This window comes from Protopterus annectens, chromosome 9.part0 (assembly GCF_019279795.1).
Source record: "Protopterus annectens isolate FY-2018-M chromosome 9.part0, PAN1.0, whole genome shotgun sequence".
NCBI classification, from domain to species: domain Eukaryota; kingdom Metazoa; phylum Chordata; order Ceratodontiformes; family Protopteridae; genus Protopterus; species Protopterus annectens.
In genome coordinates, this window is record NC_056743.1 from 768,941,929 (window position 1) to 768,956,748 (window position 14,820).

Sequence of the window (14,820 nt, forward strand, 5' to 3'; positions counted from 1 at the left end):
AAGTGCCGGTCAGCCGCTACTTAGGTTTTTCGTTTCCGAATTGAAGTTGAAGTCTTCTAAAGCTAAGTACCCCGGTGGGAATCCTTTTTTCTTGCTCTAACTGATGCCAGACAAAGTTAACAACTGTCTCGCCTGTGGAAAGCAATTACCACACCGAGACTTTCATTCCTACTGCGTCACTTGTTTAGGCCCAGACCACGACGTCCCCCGCTGTCGCTTTTGTGTTTTGTTCAACACCAGAACTGTATGTCGTTGGGCCCTTATTGTAGCTAGATATTTTCACACTCAGTCCTCAACTTCTGATATGGCTTCGGTAAGCCATCCAACAACTGATCTTCCGAAAAAACTTAAGGATAAAGACCGGGACCGCACAGGTCCAAAACTGCCGACGACACTTCCTTTAAGCTAGTCGTCAGTTCTCCAGTCCTCAGGCTGTTTCGCAGCCCCTGATGCCCGCTTCTGTGGATTCGAAGGCCACTGCCGAGACCCACTGCTGCAAGACTCTTCTTCGACTAAGGATCCTGCAGATGTCTCTACCTTGGATGGGTCCGGAGCAGCTGAGCAGGCACCGGCTTTCGAGGAAGTACTTTGTGCTACCGATACTCGACACAGACCAATGACTTCTTTAGTGTCTACAGTTCTTTCGAAAACTGACGAGTTTCTAAGGCCCAGGGAATGAACCACACCCAAAAAAATGACGACCCAAGCTCAGGCCCCTGCTTCCTTGTCTCAGTCTCAATTGCTTAAAATGGCAGAAGACCTTATAATGCTCATCAGGGGAAGCCAGGCTACCCCTTCCAAAAGTAAGAGACTTGTCCCCAATTGTTTTATCTGAACAGGAGTCCGATGACTCTGATGCATCTGAATGTGAAGATATGCAAACCCTCTCTGCTTGTGAGGATTCTGATGCAGAGGAATCCATCTCTTCAGCCTATCCAACCAAGGACTTTTCCTTTGGGGAAAGCCTACATACCTTAAGGGAGCTTTTCCAATGGGAATGTCAGGACTATCCTCAGTCAAAAAAGAGACTCAGGGAATTCTTAGATCTTCCACAGCACAGACCTCTGGCCATTCCTCCTTTCCTGGATGTTGTGGATGATGATTTTATGGAATCCAGTCTGACCCCTGACACCCTCCCTCCTGCTCCCAGGAAACCTGACATGTACTATAGAGTCCCTGACTCTCACAAATTTCTTGTACAAAATCCTACTGCTGACCCCAAGGTCATCTCACGGACCTAAAGGAATCAAAGCATCTTCAGCTAAGAATCCCAACCCCTCAGATAGGGATTCCTGAGCATTAGACAGATGGGGTAAAAAAGTATGTACCTCTGCTACTCTTGCTATTAGAGCATTAAATTGTCATTTCAAGATGTTGAAATATCAGCAACATATCATGGAACTCCTCAAAGAAAAAATATCTTCTTTTCCTGCTTGTGCAGAAAATGAAGAGTTGCAAGAGTTGATGCATTCTGCAAGTCAAATAACTAAGCACACTTTACAATGTGGTTTGGATGCCCTAGATGCCTCTTGCAGGGCAGCAGTTACTGGTTCTGTACTTAGAAGACATGCTTAGCTTAAGAAACAGACCATGTCAAATCCAAATTATTAGACGCACCCTTGCACAAAGACAACTTATTTGGCTCCAAGGCAGAAGAGGTCCTAAAAAAGAATGAAGAAAAAGCTAAATCTTTGCAGATAGTTATACTTCTTACAGGTCCAGCCACCGAGGTTCAGTAGACATTGCCCTCCAAGTACTGGTCTTTTCCTGCCCCCCCCAGGTCAGCTCAGCCCAGACCTAGGAGAAGTAGGCCCCCCAGACAGCCCCAGGGAATGCAGAGAACTAAGCAATGGAGTTCCTCCTCTTCAAAAACCAGGGAGTGCAAAGCCATTATGGTAAGAGCTCACAATGACTAATACACTTCCACCGCCTCCCTCTGCCTACCTGCACTTACCCCTAGGAGGAAAACTCTCCTTCCACGCAAGCAACTGGGCAACCATTACCAACGGCCGCTGGGTCCTCAACAAAGTGTCCCAGAGATACAAAGTTTATTTTTACACTCTGCCAGCCCAAAAGGGTTCCCAGATCTTCCCCCAAACCAGTGGGCAGAGGACAAAAAGCAAGTCCTTTTCCTCCTCTCTATGAGGGCAATAGAGCATGTTCCTGCAGAACAGATCATGCCAAGGTTTCTACTCCAGACTCTTCCTGGTTCCCAGAAAAGAGGGCACATGGCGCCCCATCCTCGACCTATCTATTCTAAACACCTTTCTGGTGATACCAAAATTCAAAATGCTCACCCTCCAGCAGCTTCCTGTGCTTTCTAAGGATGCTTGGTTAGCCACCCTAGACCTAAAAGAGGCCTACCTACACATCCCAATCAGGGAATCGTGCAGGAAATATCTACGTTTCAGAGCAGAATCACTGCACTTTCAGTTCTCTGCACTTCGCTTTGGCTTATCCACTGATCCCAGAGTTTTCCCAAAATGTTTGGCTCCTGCCATTACTTTTTCCAGGCAAAGAAATTTTTAAATTTACCCATACTTAGATGACTGCCTGATTCAGGTAGACAGTCAGGAAAAGCTGCTAAAGCACCTGACCCTATGTAAAGGACCTGCTGACCTCCCTGGGGTATACTATCAATGAAAAGAAATCAAAACTAGTACCCACACAAAAATTGTATTCCTGAGAGCAAGCCTGGACACAACATCGCAGATGGCATTCCTTACACCAGAAAAACAAACCTACCTGACAACCTACTGCTCTCAACTAGTCACCAGGACCCAGTTATCCGCAAGGAAAATCCTGCAAGCACTAGGGTTCATGGCTTTTTGCATTCTACTCATTCCATATGCCAGACTGCATATGAGGAAACTACACTGGTACCTAAAAATCCTTTGGTGTCAGCATTCTCAAGACCTGGAAACTCTTATACCAATGATACTTGTCTAAGGAAAGATTTTCTTTGGTGGACAGCAGCAGCATGTTACCACAGGAAGGGACTTCCCTTCTCATTAACCCATGCTGCCCAGACCCTCACCACAGACTCATCAGACTATGCCTGGGGCGCACACTGGACGCAGGTGCATTCAGGGCCAATGGAGCCCAAATCAAATACATCTGCACATCAACCAAAAAGAGTTGTTAGCTGCTCAGCACACCCTGACAGTTTTCAGACCCCTACTCTCCACAGGGCCTCTGCTGATCAAAACAGACAACACCACAGTGATGTGGTAGATCAACAAGCAGGGAGGGACTCACTCATCCTCTGTGGAGGCTTGCCATGACCCTTTGGCACACGGCCACAGCCATTCAACTACACCTGTTAGCACAATTCTTGACAGGCTCACTAAGCTCTCTGGCAGACAACCTAAGCAGAAACCTCCTAGACCCGCACAAGTGGCAGCTAGGCCAAAGAACCTTCACTCTTGTAACCCAGAAATGGGGCACACCGAAGATAGACCTCTTCGCCTCCCACTCCATCAGCTCAGCAAATTCTGCACCAGGGAACCTCACAGCAAGGCCTGGAAAGTGGATGATGTTCTTCATTCCACATTGCTGCAGTCCTAACTATTGGGGTAGTCCGCTGTCCAGTCGGCCCGACCGACGCCATATCCTCAGTCTTTTGCGCGGGGTCCGCGCAGTAGCTATTTAATTTGCAGGTTTGCGTTTTTTGAAAGTTTCTTTCTGAAGCCCCAATCAATCAAGGTTGGTCAAAGTTGATGGTCTGGTTTTTTTTTTTGCCTCAGTATTTAACCGATGTCAGAAAAGTGAATAACTGTATTTCTTGGAAACAGATACCCTCATAGAGATTACCATACTTTGTTGTGTACTTGTTTTGTTTAGGGCCTGACGTTGTTGGATGCTTGTGCTAGATTTAACAAACGCACTATTAAGAAGGTTAGACTGTGCCAGGTTAGTTTGGGAAGCGTTGTAAATTGCTAAAAACGCAAGGACTAAACAGCAAAGGAGGAACCGACAGTCCCAGACGCCGGTTCTTTAGAGGGAGGAGTGGGAGAGGGAGGTTTTGCCAGGTGTTTTTTTTGAGTCTCAGGAGAGACTTTACTGTTACAGGATGTATCCTCTCAGGAAGTAGGCCAGGCTGAGGGGCTTCAGGTGGCTGTTCTTCCCTCTCTTCCTAAGGTGGTCAGAGCCTCCCCTTCTGTTTCCAAGGGCTTCTTTGAGGGGCAGGCCGAGTTTTGCTTCAGTGGGGGTTTCTCCTAGTACTTCAGGGTCTTTGCCTAAGAAACATATGCTTAAAATGGCAGAGGATTTGATTACTATGATAAGGGGTTCTATGCCCCTCCTGACAAGCCTCCTGACAAGAGAGCAGTGGAATCTGAGTTTGAGAGTTTTGAGCAATGCTCGGAGGCTTCTGAGTCTCCGGCTGAAGACAGGAGTACCCTCCTTATTCTGATTCTGATGTGGATGATTCTACTCCTTCAGCTTCCTCCTGAGGATTTTTCATTTTCAGAGACTCTGCATTCCATGAGGGAGCATTTTAAATGGGAAGGTCAAGATTTCTCTGATTCCATTTTACCCCAGCACAGGCCTTTAGCTATACCTCCTGTTTTGATTGTGGTGGAAGATGTTTTGCAGAGGCCCTGAATCGATTCTTTGCCTCCTGCCCCAGTTATACCGTATAGGTATTATAGGGTGCCTGAAGCTCATAAGTATCTTTTTAAGAGTCCTAGGGCAGACCCGGAAACTGTCTCTCAGGGGCCTAAAGGTGTGAAGGCCTCAGTTGTTAAAAATCCTGTCCCTCCTGATAAAGAGGCAAGGGCTTTGGATAGATGGGGAAAGAAAGTGTATACTTCTTCCACTTTAGCCATGAGGGCGTTGAATTGTCAGTTTCACATGTTAAAATATCAGAATTATCTTCTTTCACAGTTGAAATCTAAGGCCCAGTCTAGGGGTAGGTCTAGACGTGGTAGGGGCAGAGCTCAAGGTGCTTTTAGGCCTAGGACAGGGAGTTCACCTGCTCAGACTTCTGGTGAGGGCAGGGGTCAGTCCTTTCGTAAGCAGACCCAATGACCTGCCTTTTCAGCTGCCAGTACCTTCTCGCCTGGCTGCACCTCTAGGAGGAAGACTGTCTCTTTTCAAAGAAAATTGGGATTTAATTACCCAAGACAAATGGGTTCTGGATATCATTCTCCACGGTTACAGGTTTTATTTCCATACCTTGCCTCCTTTCAAAGGCATGCCAGACATTCCTCCTCTACAAAGACAAGAGGCTCACAAGCAAATTTCTCAGTTACTCCAAATAGGGGCCATTCAGGTTCCTGTGCCAGAAAGGGGCCTAGGATTTTATTCTCGCCTGTTCCTAGTACCAAGAAGGGGAACACGTGGAGACCAATTTTGGATTTATCTATCCTCAACACTTATCTGGACATTCCCAAGTTCAAAATGTTGACGTTACAACAGCTTTTACCTCTGCTGGGCAAGGATCACTGGATGGTAACTTTAGATCTCAAGGAAGCTTACCTTCATGTGCCTATAAGACTAAGTTGCAGAAAGTATCTGCGTTTCGAGCTGGAAATTCTCATTATCAGTTCTCTGCATTGCCCTTTGGCTTATCTACTAGTATTCACAAAGGTTCTGGCCAGTGATAGCTTACTTCAGGCTAAAAGGAATTCAAATCTATCCTTACTTGGACGATTGCCTGATTCTAGCTCAAGAAAAGGAAGACCTTCTACAGCATTTGGAATATGTCATAGCAGTGCTAAGATGCCTAGGGTATTCTGTGGAAATAAAGTCCAGTCTAGTACCCTCTCAAGACATGTGCTTTCTGGGTGTGAGACTGAATACAGCAGCCCAGATGGCCTTTTAAAAACAAAAGAATCTTTCCAGTTACTTCCATCAACTATCTCTTCAGTCCGGGCTGACTGCAAGGACAGTCCTTCAAGCCTTAGGGTTCATGGCATCTTGTATTCTGGTGCTTCCCAATGCCAAACTGCATATGAGGAAGCTACAATGGTATCTCAAAATGTATGGACACAGCACTGCCAGGATTTGGACACTGTCATTCAAATAATACCTTGCATTCAAAAGGAATTTTGTGGTGGGCTCAGGAATGTCACCTAAACAAGGGACTCTCTGTGACCCGCCAGAGGCGAGTCAAATTCTAACGACAGATGCCTCAGACATTGCTTGGGGAGCTCATCTAAATGGAAAGTGGATACAAGACAAGTGGCCTGCCAGACTACAGCATCTACATATCAACATGAAGGAGATGTTAGCAGTCCAGTTTGCATTAGTGGCTTTCAAGGAGTTACTTTCCAGGGCAGGTGTTGATTCTAACAGACAACACAACTGTCATGTGGTACATCAACAAACAAGGGGAACACATTCTTACCCATTGTGCAGGCAAGCAATGATTTTATGGGAGACTGCTGCAACTAACTCCTCAGGTTTCTCAGAACTCCTTAGCAGATGTGTTAAGCAGACAAATCATGGATCCCCACGAGTGGAAACTGGATCTTCATGTATTTCAAAAGTTGACAGTGTCCTGGGGAACTCCAGACATAGATCTGTTCGCTTCCACTAAACCACCAGCTGCCAAAGTTTTGCACAAAGAGGTTTCATCACACAGCTTGGAAAGTGGATGCTCTTTCTTTCAGTTGGAAAAATCTTCATGTGTATGCTTCCTCCCTCTCTCTCTTCTTCCAAAAGTGCTTCTAGGTCAGTAGACAACAAAAGCCAAGGATGATTTTAATAGCTCCAGATTGGCCTCGCAGCACTGGTACCCATTACTGAGGAGTCTGGTAAAGAAGCCTCCATGGCCCTTGATTCCACATCTGTTGTCTCAGAAGTGCTCAATGTCAAGCTTCACTCTCTTCATCTAACAGCCTGGCATATTCTGTTTTGAAAGACAGCAGGTCTCAACTTCCTCAACAAGTTTTAAATGTGATTATGGAAGCCAGAAGACCTAGTACAAGGAAAGTGTAAAATGGAAGAGATTTTTTTTGGACTGCAGCAAAGAATTTGGAGATTTCGGAGCCTAATTTGAGTGTGGCTCTTCAATATCTTACTGAGTTATTGGACAAAGGTTTGTCTTTCTCTTCCATTAAGATCCATGCTGCAGCAATTTCAGCTCACTATGATTGTGACCCACCATTGTTTTCACATCCTTTGTTCAAGCAATTTCTTAGAGGGCAAAGAATATAAGACCTACTCCTGCTTGGGATCTCAATTTTGTGTTGGAGAAACTTACTCTACAACCTTTTGAGCCTGCAGCTACTGCTGAACTGAAATACTTGTCATGGAAGACTGCTTTTTGTTGGCCATTACTTCTGCAAGAAGGGTTTTGAGTTACAGGCCCTTATGGCGGTTGAGCCTTTGATTTTTCATAAGGATAGGGTATCACGTAATCCTTCCTTTATGCCTAAAGTGGTTTCTAGTGTGGCTTTAAACCAAACTATTCATTTGCCTACGTTTATGCAGATCCCCAAAATAAAGGGAAAAGATTTTGCACACTTTAGATGTACACAGGCAATTATTTGAGCAGGACTAAGGATTTTAGGCAGTCTCAGCAGTTGTTTGTTGAGTTCTCAGGGCAAGCCTGTGTCAAAACAAACTATTTCTAGGTGGATTGGGTTTTGCATTGCATTTTGTTATTCCCATCATGGCAAGGAGATTCCAGCTGGGATTAGGCCTCATTCCACTAGGGCTACTGCCACTTCAAACCTTTTAAGGGGTGGCAACTAAGGATATTTTGGAGGCAGCTACTTGGAGTTCAGTGCATACTTTCTCTAAGCATTACCACCTTCCTCTCTACTCTAAGTCTAGGGCTGGTTTTGCCACAGCTATTTTGCAAGGCATGTTATCAGCTCCTGCTTCCTTATGATTTGCCAGCCTCCCTTACCTCTGCTTTGGGATTCTACCCGACTGCAGCAATGTGGAATGAAGAACATAGTACAGTTTTGTACCTACCATAAATGTAGATGTTCGAGGATCACATTGCTGGCAGTCCATTTTACTCCTTCCTCCCTCTGTGGTTTTGGGGGTGTTGTGTGTGTGAGTTATTATCTGCTAATTTTGTATATTTTGTATATATATATATTTTGGTGCAGATATATGGGGAGTTTTGGTTTTTGGCCTTATCTTTCAGGGTCTTCTGACATCTGGGGCAAGAAAAGAAAGACATCTGGGGCAAATCGATATGACGTCGGTCATTATACTTTGGTATTCGGGCCGACTGGACAGCGGACTACCCCAATAGTTAGGACTACAGCAATGTGGATCCTCGAACATCTACATTTATGGTAGGTACAAAACTGTACTTTCTATCCTTCCAGTGGGTAAATCTCTCGGTCTATGCATTTCCCCCTCTACCACTCATTTCAAAGGTACTGCTCAAAATAAGGGAAGAAAAACCGAGGGCTATCCTGATTGCCCCAGGCTGGCCACTGCAGCACTGGTACCCATTGCTGTGCAGCCTGTCACCCATGCCACCATGGCACCTACCTCAGATCCCAACACTGCTGACTCAGAGGAATGGAGAATTCATGCATCCCCAATTGCAGACCCTCAATCCGGCAGCCTGGCTTATTCCCTGACCTCTCAAGCTGCCAGTCTAAGCAAATAAGTTCTAGATGTTAAATGTGAGGCCAGACGCCCCATCACTAGAAAGTCTTATGCTGACAAGTGGAAAAGGTTTTGCACCTGGATCCAGGCTAAGGGATCTGGAATGGCACAGCCCACCCTACCTCTCATCCTGGATTATCTGGCAGACCTACTACACAAGGGTCTATCCTTCTCTTTTATTAAAATTCATGCCTCTGCCATCTCTGCTTATTTCAGCATAGAGCCTCCTATTTTCTCGCACTCTGTCATCAAACAGTTTCTAAGAGGGGGTAACAACTTGAGGCAACCCATTAGAGCTCATACCCCAGCTTGGGACTTAAACTTTGTGTTAGAAAAGCTCACCCTGCCACCCTTTGAACCTGCAGCTTCAGCAGAATTAAAATTTCTCTCTTAGAAGACAGCCTTGCTTCTAGCCATCACTTCATCTAGAAGAGTATCTATCAGAGCTACAAGCACTTAAGACTGTAGAGCCATTCATCATTTTCCATGCTGACAAGGGTCTCCCTCAGGACTAACCCATCCTTCATGCCAAAAGTGGTGTCCAGTGTGTCTCTCAACCAATCCATTCATTTGCCCACCTTCTTCCGTAACCCACAAAACAAGGGGGGAAGGATTCTGCACTCTGTAGATGTGCACAGACAGCTCAGATTTTACCTAGACAAGACTAAATATTTTAGAAAAACTGATCAATTGTTAGTCAGCTTCTCTGCAGGAGCAGAGGGCAAGGCCATATCCAAACAAACAATTTCCAAATGGATAGCACATTGCATCCATTTCTGCTACAAACAGCACGGAAAACCTCCCCCCAAGGGAGTCAGGACACATTTCACCAGAGCAACCTCCACCTCTGCAGCTTTCCTCAGTATGATCCCCACCAGGGACATCCTGGAGGCTGCAACATAGACTTCTGTTCATACCTTCACCAAGCATTACCACCTGCCTATCTTCTCCAAATCCAGGACAGGCTTTGCAGGGCATCCTAGCCAGCCCCCAGTCGTCTTGACTGCCTCCACCCTTCTCTTCAGCTTTGAACACAAAGAACATAGTACAGTTGTGTACATTTACCATAAATGTAGATGTTAGAGTGTATTCACTGTTGCAGTCCTGGTTTCCCTCCCTCAGTCCCCCTTTTCTTCTCTCTCTCTTTCTCCTTACAAGGAATTTTTGGTATTTACTTTCTACTGGTGGTGGTCTTCCACCATAACCTAGCTCCTTATTTGGGGGCTCCTGACATTTAGGGCAAGAAAAACTGATGTAATGACGTCGGCTGTTTGTTTTTATACCACTGATGACCTGACGTCAGTCCTGGAGCGACAGCAACCGACGCAGGAATAATAAGCCTCTGGTATTCCAGACGACTGAGGGCTACCCTGGCGGGGATAACCCTAATGTAATGACTGCAACAGTGAATACACTCTAACATCTACATTTATGGTGAGTGTACACAACTGTACTTTGTTCGAAAGTATCTGTGTGCACAAAGTGTTTCTAGAGTGTGTGCTGTATTACAATGCGATAAGAGTTTGCATGTGCAAAGTACAATTATTTTGCAAAGTGCAGTCAAAGTACAGCCATTTCGAAAAGCTTCTTGTGCTGTGTACATTTTCACAAAGTGCCGCCATTTCAAAGTGTTTCTTACACTGTACAGAGTTATTTTGCAAAGTGCAGCCATTTTGAGAGGTTCTTGTGCTGTATACACTTCATTTGCAAAGAGCATTCATTTTGAAGTGTTTCTTCCTCTGAGCTTCTTCTGCTGTTTACAGTTTATTCACAAAGTACAGTAATTTTGAAATTTTTCTTACATTGATAAGGAGTGATTTCACAAAGTACAGTGATTTTAGTGTGTTTTTGTGCTATGGAGACTTTGGCAAAGTGCAGTGGTTTCAGAGAGTATGGTGTGCTATTGGGCATAATTACAAGTTCTGACACACATATATATATATATATATATATATATATATATATATATATATGGTTCTACCTTAGATAAACGAAACACCACATAACCGACAAGACACGACAACACCGAAAACTTACATCGACAACGAATAACTGACTCTAAAAGCCGACATTGGTATGCTAATGCGCCTCTCGCCTACCACGCTCCAGGTAATGTGGTAGGAGCGAGGCGCCATTAGCATACCAATGTCGGTTCAGAGTCGGTCATTTACGTTGTTGGTGATGTAAGTTTTCGGTGTTGTCGTGTCGGTTAACTGCTTGTCGGTTAAGTGGTGTTTTGTTTATCTGAGGTAGAACCATATATATATATATATATATATATATATATATATATGTGTGTGTGTATGTTCGTAAATAATTTCAAGCACCTTCACTACTGTGTTGATATGGCAGAGGCATTTCGCAGACCCAGTCCACTTATGTTTGATCATAATATTGCAGAAAATTGGAGAGTATTTGAATAGAAATACGATATTTTTATACAAGCATCTTTTTCTGACAACGATGCACATACGAGGACATTCATTTTGCTTATCTTAGCTGGGTCAGAAGCTATTGAAAGAGCGTTTATTTGTGTATGCACCAGCAGTATATGCAGGAGGAGAAAGCCGCCATATTGTTGTACTGGCTGAATCAAGAGAGGACCCTGAGTGCTTAAAACAGAAATGTGCAACCCTCCGATAAATGTTGTATTAGAGAAACATCTATTTTATACAAGAGGCCAAAAGCCAGGTGAAATTTTTGCAGTGTAGATCACTGACTTGAGAAATGAGGCTAAAACATGCATATTTGGTGATTTGAAAGATGAGTTAATAAAGGACAGGCTAGTGTGTGGTTGTAATAATGCTGCAGTGAGAAGGATTTTGCTTTGTGACAGTGATTTATCATTGAGCAAAGCCAAAGAGAATTGTCAAATCCATGAGTTCAAAGAAAGGCGCACAGGTTTGCTTGCAAGTGATAAGAGCTTGGTTTCAGCAGCCTCTAGAGCAAGCGTAGAAAGCATGCAGTATGTGATAAACAGAAGCAGGCCTAAGCACATGGCAACTGCAGCCCCTGCATGTTTTCCATGGAGGACCCGTAACTTTCCAGCAAGTTCTAAGACTAGCTCAGGAAAACGGACATGCTGAGTGCTGAATAAGGGTGAGTCAGCAAAACCCAAATCAAGTCTTAGTTATTAACTTTCATAGTTGTGGTGCCAATCATGAGTCTAAAAGAGAGAAGTGCTTAGCATTTGGTCAGCAATGCCACAAGTGTAAAAAAATTAAACCACCTTCAAAAAGTTTTGTAAGTCGAGCAAGCCTCTTTCAGTTAAGAGAGGTCCCTCAAAAAGCAAGTTAATCATGTAGAAAGCTGCAGCCCTACTTTCTATGTAGATGGTGTATCAGTGGTTGGTGAAAAGGTTAATGCAGTAGATTTGTTGGCAAAGAATGAAGTGTTTTGTACTGTGCTGATCAATGGTAAACCCCTGGAGCTCAAAGTAGACACTGCCTCAAAGTGTAATGTGATGTCAGCAGAAACATTTGCGAGAGAGAGCTGGTGAACAACTTAATTTGGCTAATTGTGCAAAGCTTGTTGCTTATGGAGGTGAAGAGATTCAAACCAATGGGTCAGTAGTGCATTCATGCTATTCAGCTGGGAACAATTACAGCTTGCAGTTCTATGTAATCAGAAGACCTGTGCAGTCATTATTCTGTCTCAGAGACAGTTTGAGAATTAAACTGCTTTCTTTTACCAAAGAAGTCCATCATGTAAGCACATGTCCCAGTTGCAGCTAAAGTGATACTGTTTTCTCAAAGTATGTTGATGTTTTCGACTAAAAGCTAGGCAAACTTCCAGTTGTGTACTCCATAAAAGTAGACCCAGAGGTCAGTCCAGTGGTCAGACCAGCTCGAAGAGTTCCAGTAGTTATGCAGAAAAAAGTTGCGGTCCAGTTAGACAAGATGGTGCAACAAGATGTGATTTGCCACGTCACAGAACCAACTGAGTGTGTGTCTTCGGTAGTAGCTGCTCATAGGAAAAGCTCAGATGAGATCATATGTATTGACCCAAAAGACTAGAAGAAGGCATTAAACAGACCTCCTCATCCTTTGCGTACAGTTGAGGAAGTTGCCACCCTTATGCCAAGTGCCATTGTTTTTTTCTGTCATGGATGCAGAGTTCATTTTGGTAAGTGATGCTTGATTGCAAATCTTTACTGCTGACTACATTCTGCACAATGGGTAGATACAGACTCCTCAGGATGCCTTTTGGAATAAATTCTGCCAGTGAAGTCTTTCAGCATGAAGTGGAGCAAATTTTTTCTAGTTATCCATGTGCTGTAATAGTTGATGATGATACTGATTGGAGGTAATGGAGAAGCAGACCATGACAGATACCTCAGGAAAGTTCTGGACACTTATCCATGTGCTGTAATAGTTGATGATGATACTGGTTGGAGGTAATGGAGAAGCAGACCATGACAGATACCTCAGGAAAGTTCTGGACAGAGCATGTGAAGTGAAGTTGAAGCTCAGTCCTCTGAAATGTAAATTCAGGATACCAGAAGTAACATATGTAGGTCATTCATTTACCAGTAGAGGCTTTTGACCAGACCCTTCCAAGCAAGCAGCAGTTCTTGAGATGCCAGCTCCAGACATGTCCAAGCCCTACAGTGTTTTCTTGGTATGGTTAACTGAGCAAACTTGCCCCTGACTTTAGCGAGTTAATTAGCACCTTTAAGAGAGCCGACGTGCAAAAATGTTTCCTAGTCATGGTTGGAACAACACTAGGGAGAATTTGATAACCCCACACAGCAAACCCGTAGTTCTTTCCTGTGGTGCTTCAAAGTTCGGTCTTGGTGTAGTTATTCTTTAGGATGGCAGACCTGTTGCCCATCTAGAACTCTTGCAGTATGCTCAAATTGAGAGAGAACTTTTGGCAATTGTGTTCGCATGTTCGAAGTTCCATGATTATATTTATAGCCGAGCTATCCAAATCAAAAATGATCTTCAACCTTTAGTCACTATTTTAAAGAAGCCTATGCATAACTGCAAAGAATGATGCTCAAATTGCAGTAGTATAATTTCAAAATGGTCTACACAAAAGGCAAACTACTTTATCTGGCTGATACCTTATCCAGATCATCCACAGATACCACAGAATAGCTTGATGCAGAGCATTTTGACTTTGATGTCATGGAAGTGCGTAAGTTTTCTATCGCAAGACTTGATGAGCTGAGAGAACATACAAAGACTGATCCAGTTTTGCAGAAGCTCAACCACTTCATACATGGATGGCCTTCTAAGCAATCTTGTGTACTACCAGAAGTACAACTTTATTTTCCATACAGAGATGAGTTGCTGATGAAAGATGGTATCATTTTCAAAAGTCACAAAGTTGTTATTCCTACGTCTTACATGAATACATACAGATTTTGCATTGTGGCCATGCAGGTTCCAAAGCTACCAAAGGAAGTGCGAGAGGACTAGTATCTTGGCCTTCTCTATTAGAATACATTGATAGTATTTTCATCTTGTTCAGTATGCAGTAGTACTAAACCGCATTGAGCCACTTCAACTAAGCCAGATTCATGAACTACCTTGGACAGCAGTAGCCACTGACATATTTGAGTGGAACAATCAGCATTAGTGTTACTCTTATTCGAACTAGTTTGAAATCGATTTGCTACCTAATGTCCAGTGCTGTTATTACCAAGTTGAAATGTCATTTCTCAGTCCATGGTAGTCCACAGTTATTTCTGACAATGGTACCTAGTTTTGCCAGTCAGTTATTTCAGAAATTTGCAAAAGAGTGGGACTTTATCCATGTTCCTAATAATCTGGAATACCCACAGTCAAATAGCCTTGCTTGAACGTGCAGTACAGAGTGCAAAGTAATTACTAGAGAGGTCAAAGTGTGACATTACCGATATCTTCTTGAATTTACTTCATCTCAGAAATTTACCCTGTGACAGTCTACTTGGTTTTCTGCTCAGCGACTTCTGTCTAGGCAAATCAGAACAACCATGCCTATCAGTTCTAGTTTGTTGGTGCATAATGCTAAAAACACCAGAGCAATCAAAGCCCAACTCTCTAAGAAGGCTTCCTTTCAGAAGTCCAGCTATGATAATATGAGCAGGTTTCTTCGTCCGTTGAAAAACGGACAGACAGTGAGGATGCAAATGGTGGAAGGCTTTGATTGAATTAGTCAAGTGAGAGGCAAATGTGCTGAGCTGGGATCGTACTTAGTGGAATATGAGGGTATAGAATACAGGAGAAACTACAGGCATCATCTTCCTGT

The 14,820-nt window shown here is 43.8% G+C and overlaps 1 protein-coding gene across 2 annotated transcripts in view; it reads left to right on the forward strand.

The window, feature by feature from the left end:
- TTC17 (tetratricopeptide repeat domain 17) overlaps positions 1-14,820 on the forward strand; it is a 3,338,929-nt gene that overhangs the window by 2,624,805 nt on the left and 699,304 nt on the right. The window lies entirely within an intron of this gene.